The sequence below is a fragment of the Pseudophryne corroboree genome, chromosome 4 (genome assembly GCF_028390025.1).
Source record: "Pseudophryne corroboree isolate aPseCor3 chromosome 4, aPseCor3.hap2, whole genome shotgun sequence".
Lineage (NCBI taxonomy): Eukaryota > Metazoa > Chordata > Amphibia > Anura > Myobatrachidae > Pseudophryne > Pseudophryne corroboree.
In genome coordinates this window covers 236,595,723-236,606,925 of record NC_086447.1, presented here as the reverse complement: position 1 = coordinate 236,606,925, position 11,203 = coordinate 236,595,723, and the positions used below count along the sequence as shown (strand labels likewise).

At 42.5% G+C, this 11,203-nt stretch overlaps 2 pseudogenes; both read right to left on the bottom strand.

Moving 5' to 3' along the window:
• Positions 1-2,353: 2,353 nt before the first annotated feature.
• On the bottom strand, positions 2,354-2,472 carry LOC134912753 (5S ribosomal RNA; annotated as a pseudogene).
• A 6,840-nt stretch (positions 2,473-9,312) lies between these two features.
• On the bottom strand, positions 9,313-9,431 carry LOC134912822 (5S ribosomal RNA; annotated as a pseudogene).
• Positions 9,432-11,203: the final 1,772 nt, after the last annotated feature.

Below are 11,203 nucleotides of genomic sequence, written 5' to 3'. Positions count from 1 at the left end.
ACATATAAAACTGCATACCAAGGGTGTGGATCTGGGGCAGTGTCCACCTGCTTGATGGCTGATATCTCTGGTTCTGGGCATAGTAGTGACAAGCTGCCAGTGTCCACTGAAAGAGGAGAGCCCCAACTTTTGCAGTATACCATCAGAAACACTCTAAGTTAGACAGAACCTGAGATATCTGGCTAGGAAGAGCAATTAACAGGCTTGGATGGGGTCCACTGCTTTGAAGTCAAATATCTCCGGTTCCCCAGGGCCGATTTTCAAAAATCTGGTACCCCGGGAAAGAGGGGACCCTCAGCTATAAGCCTAGGGCCCTTATACTCCTGGGGCCCTTGGGAAAGAGCCCATTGAGCCCATACGAAAAGACGGCCCTGTCTGTACTAATATATATACAATAATATATATACTTTTCTATAGCTTCTATACTGTTTGTCAGGACACGTGTCACAGTTACACCGTTCTGTACTGATATACAGTAATATTATATATACTTTTCTATAGCTTCTATACTGCTTGTCAGGACACATGAGTCACAGTTACACCGCTCTGTCTGTACTGATATATACAATAATATATATACTTTTCTTATTTTCTATAGCTTCTATACTGCTTTTCAGGACACATGGGTCACAGTTACACTGCTCTGTACTGATATATACAATAATATATATACTTTTCTATAGCTTCTATACTGCTTGTCAGGACACATGTGTCACAGTTACACTGCTCTGTACTGATATATACAATAATATATATATACTTTTCTATAGCTTCTATACTGCTTGTCAGGACACATGGGTCACAGTTACACCGCTCTGTCTGTACTGATATATACAATAATAAATATACTTTTCTTATTTTCTATAGCTTCTATACTGCTTGTCAGGACACATGTGTCACAGTTACACCACTCTGTACTGATATACAGTAATATTATATATACTTTTCTACAGCTTCTATACTGCTTGTCAGGACACATGGGTCACAGTTACACCGCTCTGTCTGTACTGATATATACAATAATATGTATACTTTTCTTATTTTCTATAGCTTCTATACTGCTTGTCAGGACACATGGGTCACAGTTACACCGCTCTGTACTAATATATATACAATAATAATATATACTTTTCTTATTTTCTATAGCTTCTATACTACTTGTCAGGACACATGGGTCACAGTTACACTGTCTGTACTGATATATACAATAATATATATACTTTTCTTATTTTTTATAGCTTCTATACTGCTTGTCAGGACACATGTGTAAAGAGAAAAATACAGAAGACTCTTGTGTGGGTGCACTCTTGTTTTATGTATTAGTTGATATGACGATATTAAAACATAACTTTTATTTACTATTCAATCTAAGAAAAATCCACACTTATGTAATTCACCACACTGAATTCATTCTTGACAGTCTGCATTACTGCCTACAGTCATGATTAAGCCCATCAACTCCTCTAAGGGATACCATATCTGTTGATGTGGCCAATCAGACTGAACAGGTTGAGGTGTGTATAAACCACAACCAAAGTTGAACGCTTGAAAGAGAAGGGGTCATTCCGAGTTGTTCGCTCGCAAGCCGTTTTTAGCAGCTTTGCACACGCTAAGCCTACGCCTACTGGGAGTGAATCTTAGCATAGTAAAATTGCGAACGATGTATTCGCAATATTGCGATTACACACCTCGTAGCAGTTTCTGAGTAGCTTCAGACTTACTCGGCATCTGCGATCAGTTCAGTGCTTGTCGTTCATGGTTTGACGTCACAAACACTCCCAGCGTTCGCCCAGACACTCCTCCGTTTCTCCGGCCACTCCTGCGTTTTTTCCGGAAACGGTAGCGTTTTTTCCCACACGCCCATAAAACGGCCTGTTTCCGCCCAGAAACACCCATTTCCTGTCAATCACATTACGATCGCCAGACCGATGAAAAAGCCGTGAGTAAAATTACTAAGTGCATAGCAAATTTACTTTGCGCAGTCGCAGTGCGGACATTGCGCATGCGCATTAAGCGGAAAATCGCTGCGATGCGAAGATTTTTACCGAGCGGACAACTCGGAATGAGGGCCAGAATTAAAATGTTCTGGTTAGTCTCTATTGGCAGACTTTAGGAGGGATGTAGACACTATTTCTCTACATCCTTTTCCTATCCAACTAGCGCAAGCTCTGCTTGTATTAATAGGACCCAAAAGGTCAATGTACCGAGATGTTGTGAGGATTATGGATCCTGATTGGTATTTGACCAATTGGATCTATGACGTAACAAGAGAGACGGTACGGAAGGTAAGCAATAGAAATGAATATAGAAGAAAATGGTGATCCTGCTGTTGGCTTGGAGTCGAGAAGGTCACGAATTACAACACTGGGTATTCTCTGGGGGTCACCCTCACAGATACTGACCCAGCCCACCACTGTTTTGCTTCCAAGATCGGACGAGATCGGGCTCTATCAGTGGGGTATGGTAGTAATATCTCGGGCCTACTTGTGGCCGACTCGCCAATGAGAGTGCACCTAAATAAGAGGGGAGGGGGGGGGTTGGGAAGGGAAGAAAAGAAGAAAAGAGTGGGGTAGGGGGACAGAAAAAATGGGCGGATCTGCTGTCTATGTTAGGCACAGGATGGACCTGTGGATCATGGATGAGAGTCTGCAGATGTGTATAAAAAGGGGGGGGGGGGGAGGAGCTGGGGAGAGAGAGAGAAGAAGGAAGAGAAAACCGAATGAAGATGACAGATATCCTCTGGTATCAAATACAGGATTTGTCAGAATTGTCAGCAACTAGGCATAGGTCAAATTGACTGGCAATATTGGGTACATTCCGTGGTCACTTAGATTCAAAATAATGTATGGACAAAAGATTAATATCATGACCTAGTGTCATTAAACAAAGTCAAGAATTATAGGACATAGGTCAGATTCACTGGAAATGCTGCACAGTGCTAAAATGCCTGCCTAGTATACAGATATCAAGGTAATTGACAATCAGAGTATTTTACAGTATGCTCCTATTAGCAGTATAAAAAATAGGAGAAAAAAGCAGAAAAAAGCAAGCTTTTGCACATGCTATTTAACCGAGTACAATTACTAATAATTCTCTCGTCAGTGCTATTTTAAATGGAGCAACAGAGTTGTACTACCGGCCTAGTATACAGATTTCATGTTGAATTGTGCTCCTATTAGCAATGTAACACATAGGTGGGAAAGCAAGCTTCTGTGCATGCTGATTGATTGGATATAATTGCCAACATGTTTTTAAAAAAAAGGGGAAAAAGAGTGGGAAGAGAGAAAAAAAAAAGGAGGGTAAAACTAGAAAAAAAAACTAGAAAAAATAGGAAGAGGAGGTACGGAGAGTTTCTTTAGATGGATAATTCTTGGTGTAGCAGTCTTAGTCCAGATCCCTGGACTGCTCTACTTAGGCTAGATATAGAAATTCTCATGAAATGGATAGAGAAAGGTGTACCGGTCCCTGCCCAGGTCCCTGGGTCAGTCACTCAGATGACAAGGTGCAAAATGTTCTCCTCAGGTCCTTAGTGCATGTTGACAAAGATTCATGCTGGAGTCCTGGGATAGGTCAGGCTGGAAAACGCGTTTCACCCGTCCTGCGGGCTTGTTCACTTCCAATGCTGCTGGTGTGATGTGTAGATTAAGGTTTAAATACCTGTATAGGCAGTAGGCAGCCAATAGCTGCCTTGGGCTGGAGCACCTAATAATGAACATCAACCTCCGCTGTGTTCGCCGGAAGTGATGTGTTGGAATCGGTTGCTAGGCAACCTGTGATTCGAACCTTATATAACTGATACGTAAAAGAGGAGAAGAGGGTGTTATTGGGCTTTTGTATTGTTATTCAAAGGTCCTCGTTAGTACAGTATGTTGATGCATTAAGGCCGCTGAAATAGCGGCTTATCCGTGCTCGTTACTCCCAACCCCGGACCCTGATGCGATACGTCATATCCGGTATGGTCTAGCGTCGCGTTGCTAGGATGCAGGGCGTCCTAGACCGCCTAGGATGACGTGATCGTTACGGGGGAATCATATGGGACGTAGAAGCGTCCTATCACCTAGCAACAGAGTACACACCGGGCATTAATTCTACCCTGCAGACGGGGCTGTTAGGAGGAGAGCAAAAATAAATAAATAAATAAATAAACCGAAGGGGAGAAAAAGGGGGGGCTAAGGTATACATGGGTGATCGTAGAAATTAATAGATACAGGGGTAATCGGATTGTAGGTTGCTAAAAGAAATTAATGACAGGAGGGAAAATAGGATTTAGGTGATATCTACTGATATGACATATAAAATATTTACTCACGAAAGGATGATGGTAGGATTATTACAGGGGAGATGGAGATAAGAGTGATAAGAAAGAGATTGTGACCATTAGAATAGGGAAAATTGAAAGAAGGGTGTTTGGAAGTGAAGGTATAATAAAAATGAAAGTTTGTTGTTTTGGTATAATACCTGATTTACATAAAGTATGTGTATATAAAAACATGTAATAGAGGGTAATGTGTAGCATACGCCGTGTGGTTAAACACGGATAGGCAGAGGGGAATAGATGATGGATTATAGGAAAGGGAGAGAAGTGGTAAATCCGGTGGTAAGGCCCACCGTGGAGGTGAGAGTGATTATCCTTATAATAAATGTGAGAAATTGGAAAAACTGTACGGAGGTGAAACAACTAGAAAATTAGGAGAACTTGTGGGTCAGTTTAAACGTGGTTATAGGTGACTGCGGGATTGCGTGTCCCGTCAATTATATAGTGATCTTAACCGGAGGAAGGAGGTGGAGAGGGGAGAGAGGGAGGGAGGGAAGGGGGTGGGGTGTATGATTGCTGTGAGATAAATTAGATGAGAGAGAGGGGGGGGCGGGGGGGAAAAGTGTATTGTGGAGGAGGGGGAAGGGAATGTTTAATTAATAGGGGGGGTTGAAAAATGAGAGGGATATGGATGGGGGGGGGAGGGGGGAGGGGAGAGGGGGGGAAAGAAGGCGGGGGGAGGGGAAAAGGGGGGGGTTTGGATAGGGGGAGGAGAGTGAAAGAGGGAAAGAAAGAGACAAAGGGTGGGGAAAAGGGGAAAAAAGGGGGAAAGGGGATTGTGGAAAGGGGAGGGGTGAGTGCAGTTGATGGATCGCTAGAGGTAGGTAACTGAGTACGTTCTATTGTTTGTAAAGGCTGTAGAGTGGTATGTCCTGACCATTTACATTCAGAGTGTGTTTAGAGGAAGACACTATAATTTATGCTCTCATTGAGGCCCATGGGTTTATAGGTGTTTAATTTAAATATCCACTCAGTTTCTTTTTTTAGCAGTTCTTTTGTCAAGTCCCCTCTTCTAATGCCTAACTGAACTTTTTCCAAGCCAAAGACTCTGAGATCTTTTTGAAAGTCTTTGTGGCAAGCATGAAAATGCCTGGCGACCGATGTCAATTTTCTCATACGTGTTAGGTCACTGGCAGCATTACGGCAGGTTCCCACATGTTCCAAGATCCGTTCCTTGAATTTCCGGGTCGTCATTCCAACATACCTCAAATTGCAGCTACATTCAATGCAGTAAATCAGACCTTGGGTGCTACAGTTGAAAAATTCTTTGATATGTACTGGTTGCCCGTAACGATCTGTTATTGTATTGATTTTGGCTATCTGGGGACAGGCTTTGCAATGTCCACATGGAAAAGTGCCCTGTAAGGTGTTAGGCCTGATTGTTTTAGATTGAAAATGACTCGGTACAAGGAGGTCCCTGATGTTACCTGACCTCCTCCAGCTCATTTGGATATTGGTATCTATCCATGGTGCCAGGGTTCCATCAAGTTGAAGTATAGGGAGGTGTTTTTCAATTGCTTTCTTGATCTGTCTCCATTCCGAACAGAAGGTTCCAATGAATCTGATCTTATCATCTTGTTTTTTTGGGGTCTTGGTTGAGAAGATGAGAGTGTTTCTAGGTGTCTTGTTTACTTCGTTATATGCTCGTTTGAGAGACCTTTTGCTGTACCCCCTCTCGTGCAGCCGGCGAGACAATTCCTGGCTTTTACATTTAAACACAACATCTTCGGAACAGTTTCTTTGGAGTCTAAGAAACCTCCCTTTTCGGTATGTTCTCCACCGTTGGCGGGAAATGTGCACTAGTTTGGAACAATAGGCTGTTGGTGGATGTCTCTTTCCGGTAGAGTTCTGTAGACAGGCTACCTGTGGTGGATTTGTAAATATTAATGTCGAGAAAGGCCACTTTTTCCTAATTGATGGTGTGTGTAAGTCTTATGTTGAGGTCGTTGTTATTGAGGAGCTGGATAAATTCCATTAGGAGATTCAGCTCCCCATCCCAGATGACAAAAATGTCATCTATATATCGGAGCCATAGCATGACATGTTCCGTATATAGATTGTTGGTGTCAGTGAAAACGTACTTCTGCTCCCACCAGCCTAGAAACAAGTTAGCGTACGTAGGCGCACATGCTGCCCCCATGGCTGTCCCTCTGACCTGGAGGTAAAATTGTTCCTGAAATGTGAAATAGTTCTTTTCTAACACGAAGGCAAGTAGGGAGTATAAAAAAATCACCGAAATCTCCTCGTTCATTATTTTCCAGGAAGAACTTGGTCGCATTTAGGCCAGCCTTATGTTCGATGCTAGTATAAAGTGCCTCCACGTCCAAGGTCACCAAAAAGAAGCTGTCCTCAAATGTAATATCGTGGATTTTCCGGAGTAAGTCTGAAGTGTCTTGCAGATAAGAGGGTAATTGTAGGACATATTCGCGGAGATGTAGGTCAAGGAAACGGCTTGGCTGTTCAAGGAGACCCCCATTGCCTGACATAATAGGTCTTCCGGGGGGTTTGTTTAAATCTTTGTGCGTTTTGGGTAGTAAATAGAAAGTGGGTATTCTAGGGTTTTTCACGGAGAGGTAGGCATGTTCTTGTTTGGTGATGGTTCCTGACGATAGTGCTTCTCCAATAAGGTTGGTGTATTCATTCAGGAATCGGGTGGTTGGATTGTTAAGTAGCCTTTTGTAGCATGCAGTTTGTTTTAATTGTCTCAATGCTTCTGTCACATACATGTCTACGGGCCAGAGCACTATGTTTCCCCCTTTATCTGATGGCTTTATTATCACGTCTTTCCATTCTCTTATTTGTCTCAGTGCTTCTTTCTCATCATGGGACAGATTTTGAGGAAAATAGTAGTATTTCTGGTCTCTTCGATATTTTATCAAATCAAATTCTTTTGAGACCATGTCCAGAAAAACCCGGATTTCCGGACTGTTGTTATCCGGTGGAAAAAATGTCGATTTGGCCCTACATTTTGGTTGGTCTCTGGGTCCAGCTGTCGGGTTCTGTTCTGATTGCAGATCTTCTAAAATTTGTATCATTTCCAAGTCTTCCATGTTCAGATTGGAGACTCCCTCGGCTTCCCCTTATCTGGATTTTTGGTCACTAAAGAATTTCTTTAGGAGTAATTTTCTCCCAAAAAGACGCCAGTCTTTTTCCAACAAAAACCGATCAAATGGTTTTGTGGGAGAGAAGGATAAACCCTTGCTCAGCACTTTCTTTTGTTCCGGGGAAATTGTTCTGTTGGATAAGTTGATGACTTGCAAATGATCAGTAGTAGATGGATTCAGCGTACCTTCCTCTGCCGTTCCGGGTATCTCAAGGTTCTGGGTGTGTCCCAATGATTGTTTCTTCCCTTGTCTCTTTTTCCTCCCCCTCCTAGTCGGTCTGTGTTTCGAGTTCGGCCTCTTTGTTTCTGGCCTCGGCCTAAAAAATAAGGTGAGACTTCCTGATCGTCTGTGTCATAAGATAAATGTGTATCTCTTATGGGTTCATTCCCTGAGTCGTCACTCATAGAGGACTCAAATTCTGAAAACGTGGGGTCTTCCGTCTGTCTCCTATCTCTGTTCCTGATAGGTCTCGAGTTCCATCTAAAAATATTACTCAGGGTAAAATCGTGTTTGTCCCTCTGAAGTTTGTTCCTTTTACGGTCCTTAATACCACTCTCATATGTTTCTAGGTCTTTTTTTATTTTTTCAAAAGTGGTCTGGAATGGGAGGTCTTTCTCCCATTTTTCAAGATTTTTACCCAGTTCTTCTATCTCTTTTTCGACTTGATCAAGGATCAGTGTGTCATGTTTGACCAATATGTGGAGTAAATCACTGGAACATTTAAGAAGAGCAGCCTCCCATTCGGCTTTGAGGCTAGCTGTTGCAAGAGGAAAAGATGGGAAGATTTTTGGTCTAAGGCCCCTGGGTACTATTTTGTGTTTAATATAATTCTGCAGAGTAGTAGTATCCCAGGTTAAGCAAATTCTTCTTTGTAATGTTTTATGAAGTTTAGACAGAGGATTTTTCCAGTCTGTTGAGGTCCGGTCAGGATCCTCTATGTCAGTAAAGAGGTCCTCGAAGTTTTCTGTGTTCCTACGTCTCAATAATTCAGACTTAAGTGAAAACGAGGTCATTGCTTAAAGCGTGGTGTCTGGCGGATATCGGGATAAGAATGTAGTAGGCCTAGGGAATAAGATTCCCTAATTGGTAATATGATGATAAGGAATTGTAACCTAACCGTGCTGGAATCGGAAGCTGACCGGATGGTCAGAAAAACAGAGTATCTCACAAAGTAGACGTGATTCCGCACCAGTATTCTAAAGGTTCCAAAGGATAATGTATAATAATAATAATACTACAGTACCAGAATAGCATCTAATATGCACGTATAATTCGTGTTGTAATTGTAGAGTCTGGTGGTGCACCCAGAGTCAGAGACAAACTGGGAAAAGAGAAAAATACAGAAGACTCTTGTGTGGGTGCACTCTTGTTTTATGTATTAGTTGATATGACGATATTAAAACATAACTTTTATTTACTATTCAATCTAAGAAAAATCCACACTTATGTAATTCACCACACTGAATTCATTCTTGACAGTCTGTATTACTGCCTACAGTCATGATTAAGCCCATCAACTCCTCTAAGGGATACCATATCTGTTGATGTGGCCAATCAGACTGAACAGGTTGAGGTGTGTATAAACCACAACCAAAGTTGAACGCTTGAAAGAGAATTAAAATGTTCTGGTTAGTCTCTATTGGCAGACTTCAGGAGGGATGTAGACACTATTTCTCTACATCCTTTTCCTATCCAACCAGCACAAGCTCTGCTTGTATTAATAGGACCCAAAAGGTCAATGTACCGAGATGTTGTGAGGAGTATGGATCCTGATTGGTATTTGACCAATTGGATCTATGACGTAACAAGAGAGACGGTACGGAAGGTAAACAATAGAAATGAATATAGAAGAAAATGGTAATCCTGCTGTTGGCTTGGAGTCGAGAAGGTCACGAATTACAACACTGGGTATTCTCTGGGGGTCACCCTCACAGATACTGACCCAGCCCACCACTGTTTTGCTTCCAAGATCAGACGAGATCGGGCTCTATCAGTGGGGTATGGTAGTAATATCTCGGGCCTACTTGTGGCCGACTCGCCAATGAGAGTGCACCTAAATAAGAGGGGAGGGGGAGGGGGGGGGGGGTTGGGAAGGGAAGAAAAGAAGAAAAGAGTGGGGTAGGGGGGACAGAAAAAATGGGCAGATCTGCTGTCTATGTTAGGCACAGGATGGACCTGTGGATCATGGATGAGAGTCCGCAGATGTGTATAAAAAGGGGGGGGGGGGAAGGAACTGGGGAGAGAGAGAGAAGAAGGAAGAGAAAACCGAATGAAGATGACAGATATCCTCTGGTATCAAATACAGGATTTGTCAGAATTGTCAGCAACTAGGCATAGGTCAAATTGACTGGCAATATTGGGTACATTCCGTGGTCACAGAGATTCAAAATAATGTATGGACAAAAGATTAATATCATGACCTAGTGTCATTAAACAAAGTCAAGAATGATAGGACATAGGTCAGATTCATTGGAAATGCTGCACAGTGCTAAAATGCCTGCCTAGTATACAGATATCAAGGTAATTGACAATCAGAGTATTTTACAGTATGCTCCTATTAGCAGTATAAAAAATAGGAGAAAAAAGCAGAAAAAAGCAAGCTTTTGCACATGTTATTTAACCAAGTACAATTACTAATAATTCTCTCGTCAGTGCTATTTTAAATGAAGCAACAGAGTTGTACTACCAGCCTAGTATACAGATTTCATGTTGAATTGTGCTCCTATTAGCAATGTAACACATAGGTGGGAAAGCAAGCTTCTGTGCATGCTGATTGATTGGATATAATTGCCAACATGTTTTTAAAAAAAGGGAAAAAAGAGTGGGAAGAGAGAAAAAAAAAAAAAAAGGAGGGTAAAACTAGAATAAAAATCTAGAAAAAATAGGAAGAGGAGGTACGGAGAGTTTCTTTAGATGGATAATTCTGGGTGTAGCAGTCTTAGTCCAGATCCCTGGACTGCTCTACTTAGGCTAGATATAGAAATTCTCATGAAATGGATAGAGAAAGGTGTACCGGTCCCTGCCCAGGTCCCTGGGTCAGTCACTCAGATGACAAGGTGCAAAATGTTCTCCTCAGGTCCTTAGTACATGTTGACAAAGATTCATGCTGGAGTCCTGGGATAGGTCAGGCTGGAAAACGCGTTTCACCCATCCTGCGGGCTTGTTCACTTCCAATGCTGCTGGTGTGATGTGTAGATTAAGGTTTAAATACCTGTATAGGCAGTAGGCAGCCAATAGCTGCCTTGGGCTGGAGCACCTAATAATGAACATCAACCTCCGCTGTGTTCGCCGGAAGTGATGTGTTGGTATCGGTTGCTAGGCAACCTGTGATTCGAACCTTATATACTGTAACTGATACGTAAAAGAGGAGAAGAGGGTGTTATTGGGCTTTTGTATTGTTATTCAAAGGTCCTCGTTAGTACAGTATGTTGATGCATTAAGGCCGCTGAAATAGCGGCTTATCCATGCTCGTTACTCCCAACCCCGGACCCTGATGCGATACGACATATCCGGTATGGTCTAGCGTCGCGTTGCTAGGATGCAGGGCGTCCTAGACTGCCTAGGATGACGTGATCGTTACGGGGGAATCATATGGGACGTAGAAGCGTCCTATCACCTAGCAACAGAGTACACACCGGGCATTAATTCTACCCTGCAGACGGGGCTGTTAGGAGGAGAGCATAAATAAATAAATAAATAAACCGAAGGGGGGGAAAAGGGGGGGGCTAAGGTATACATGGGTGATCGTAGAAATTAATAGATACAGGGGTAATCGGATTGTAGG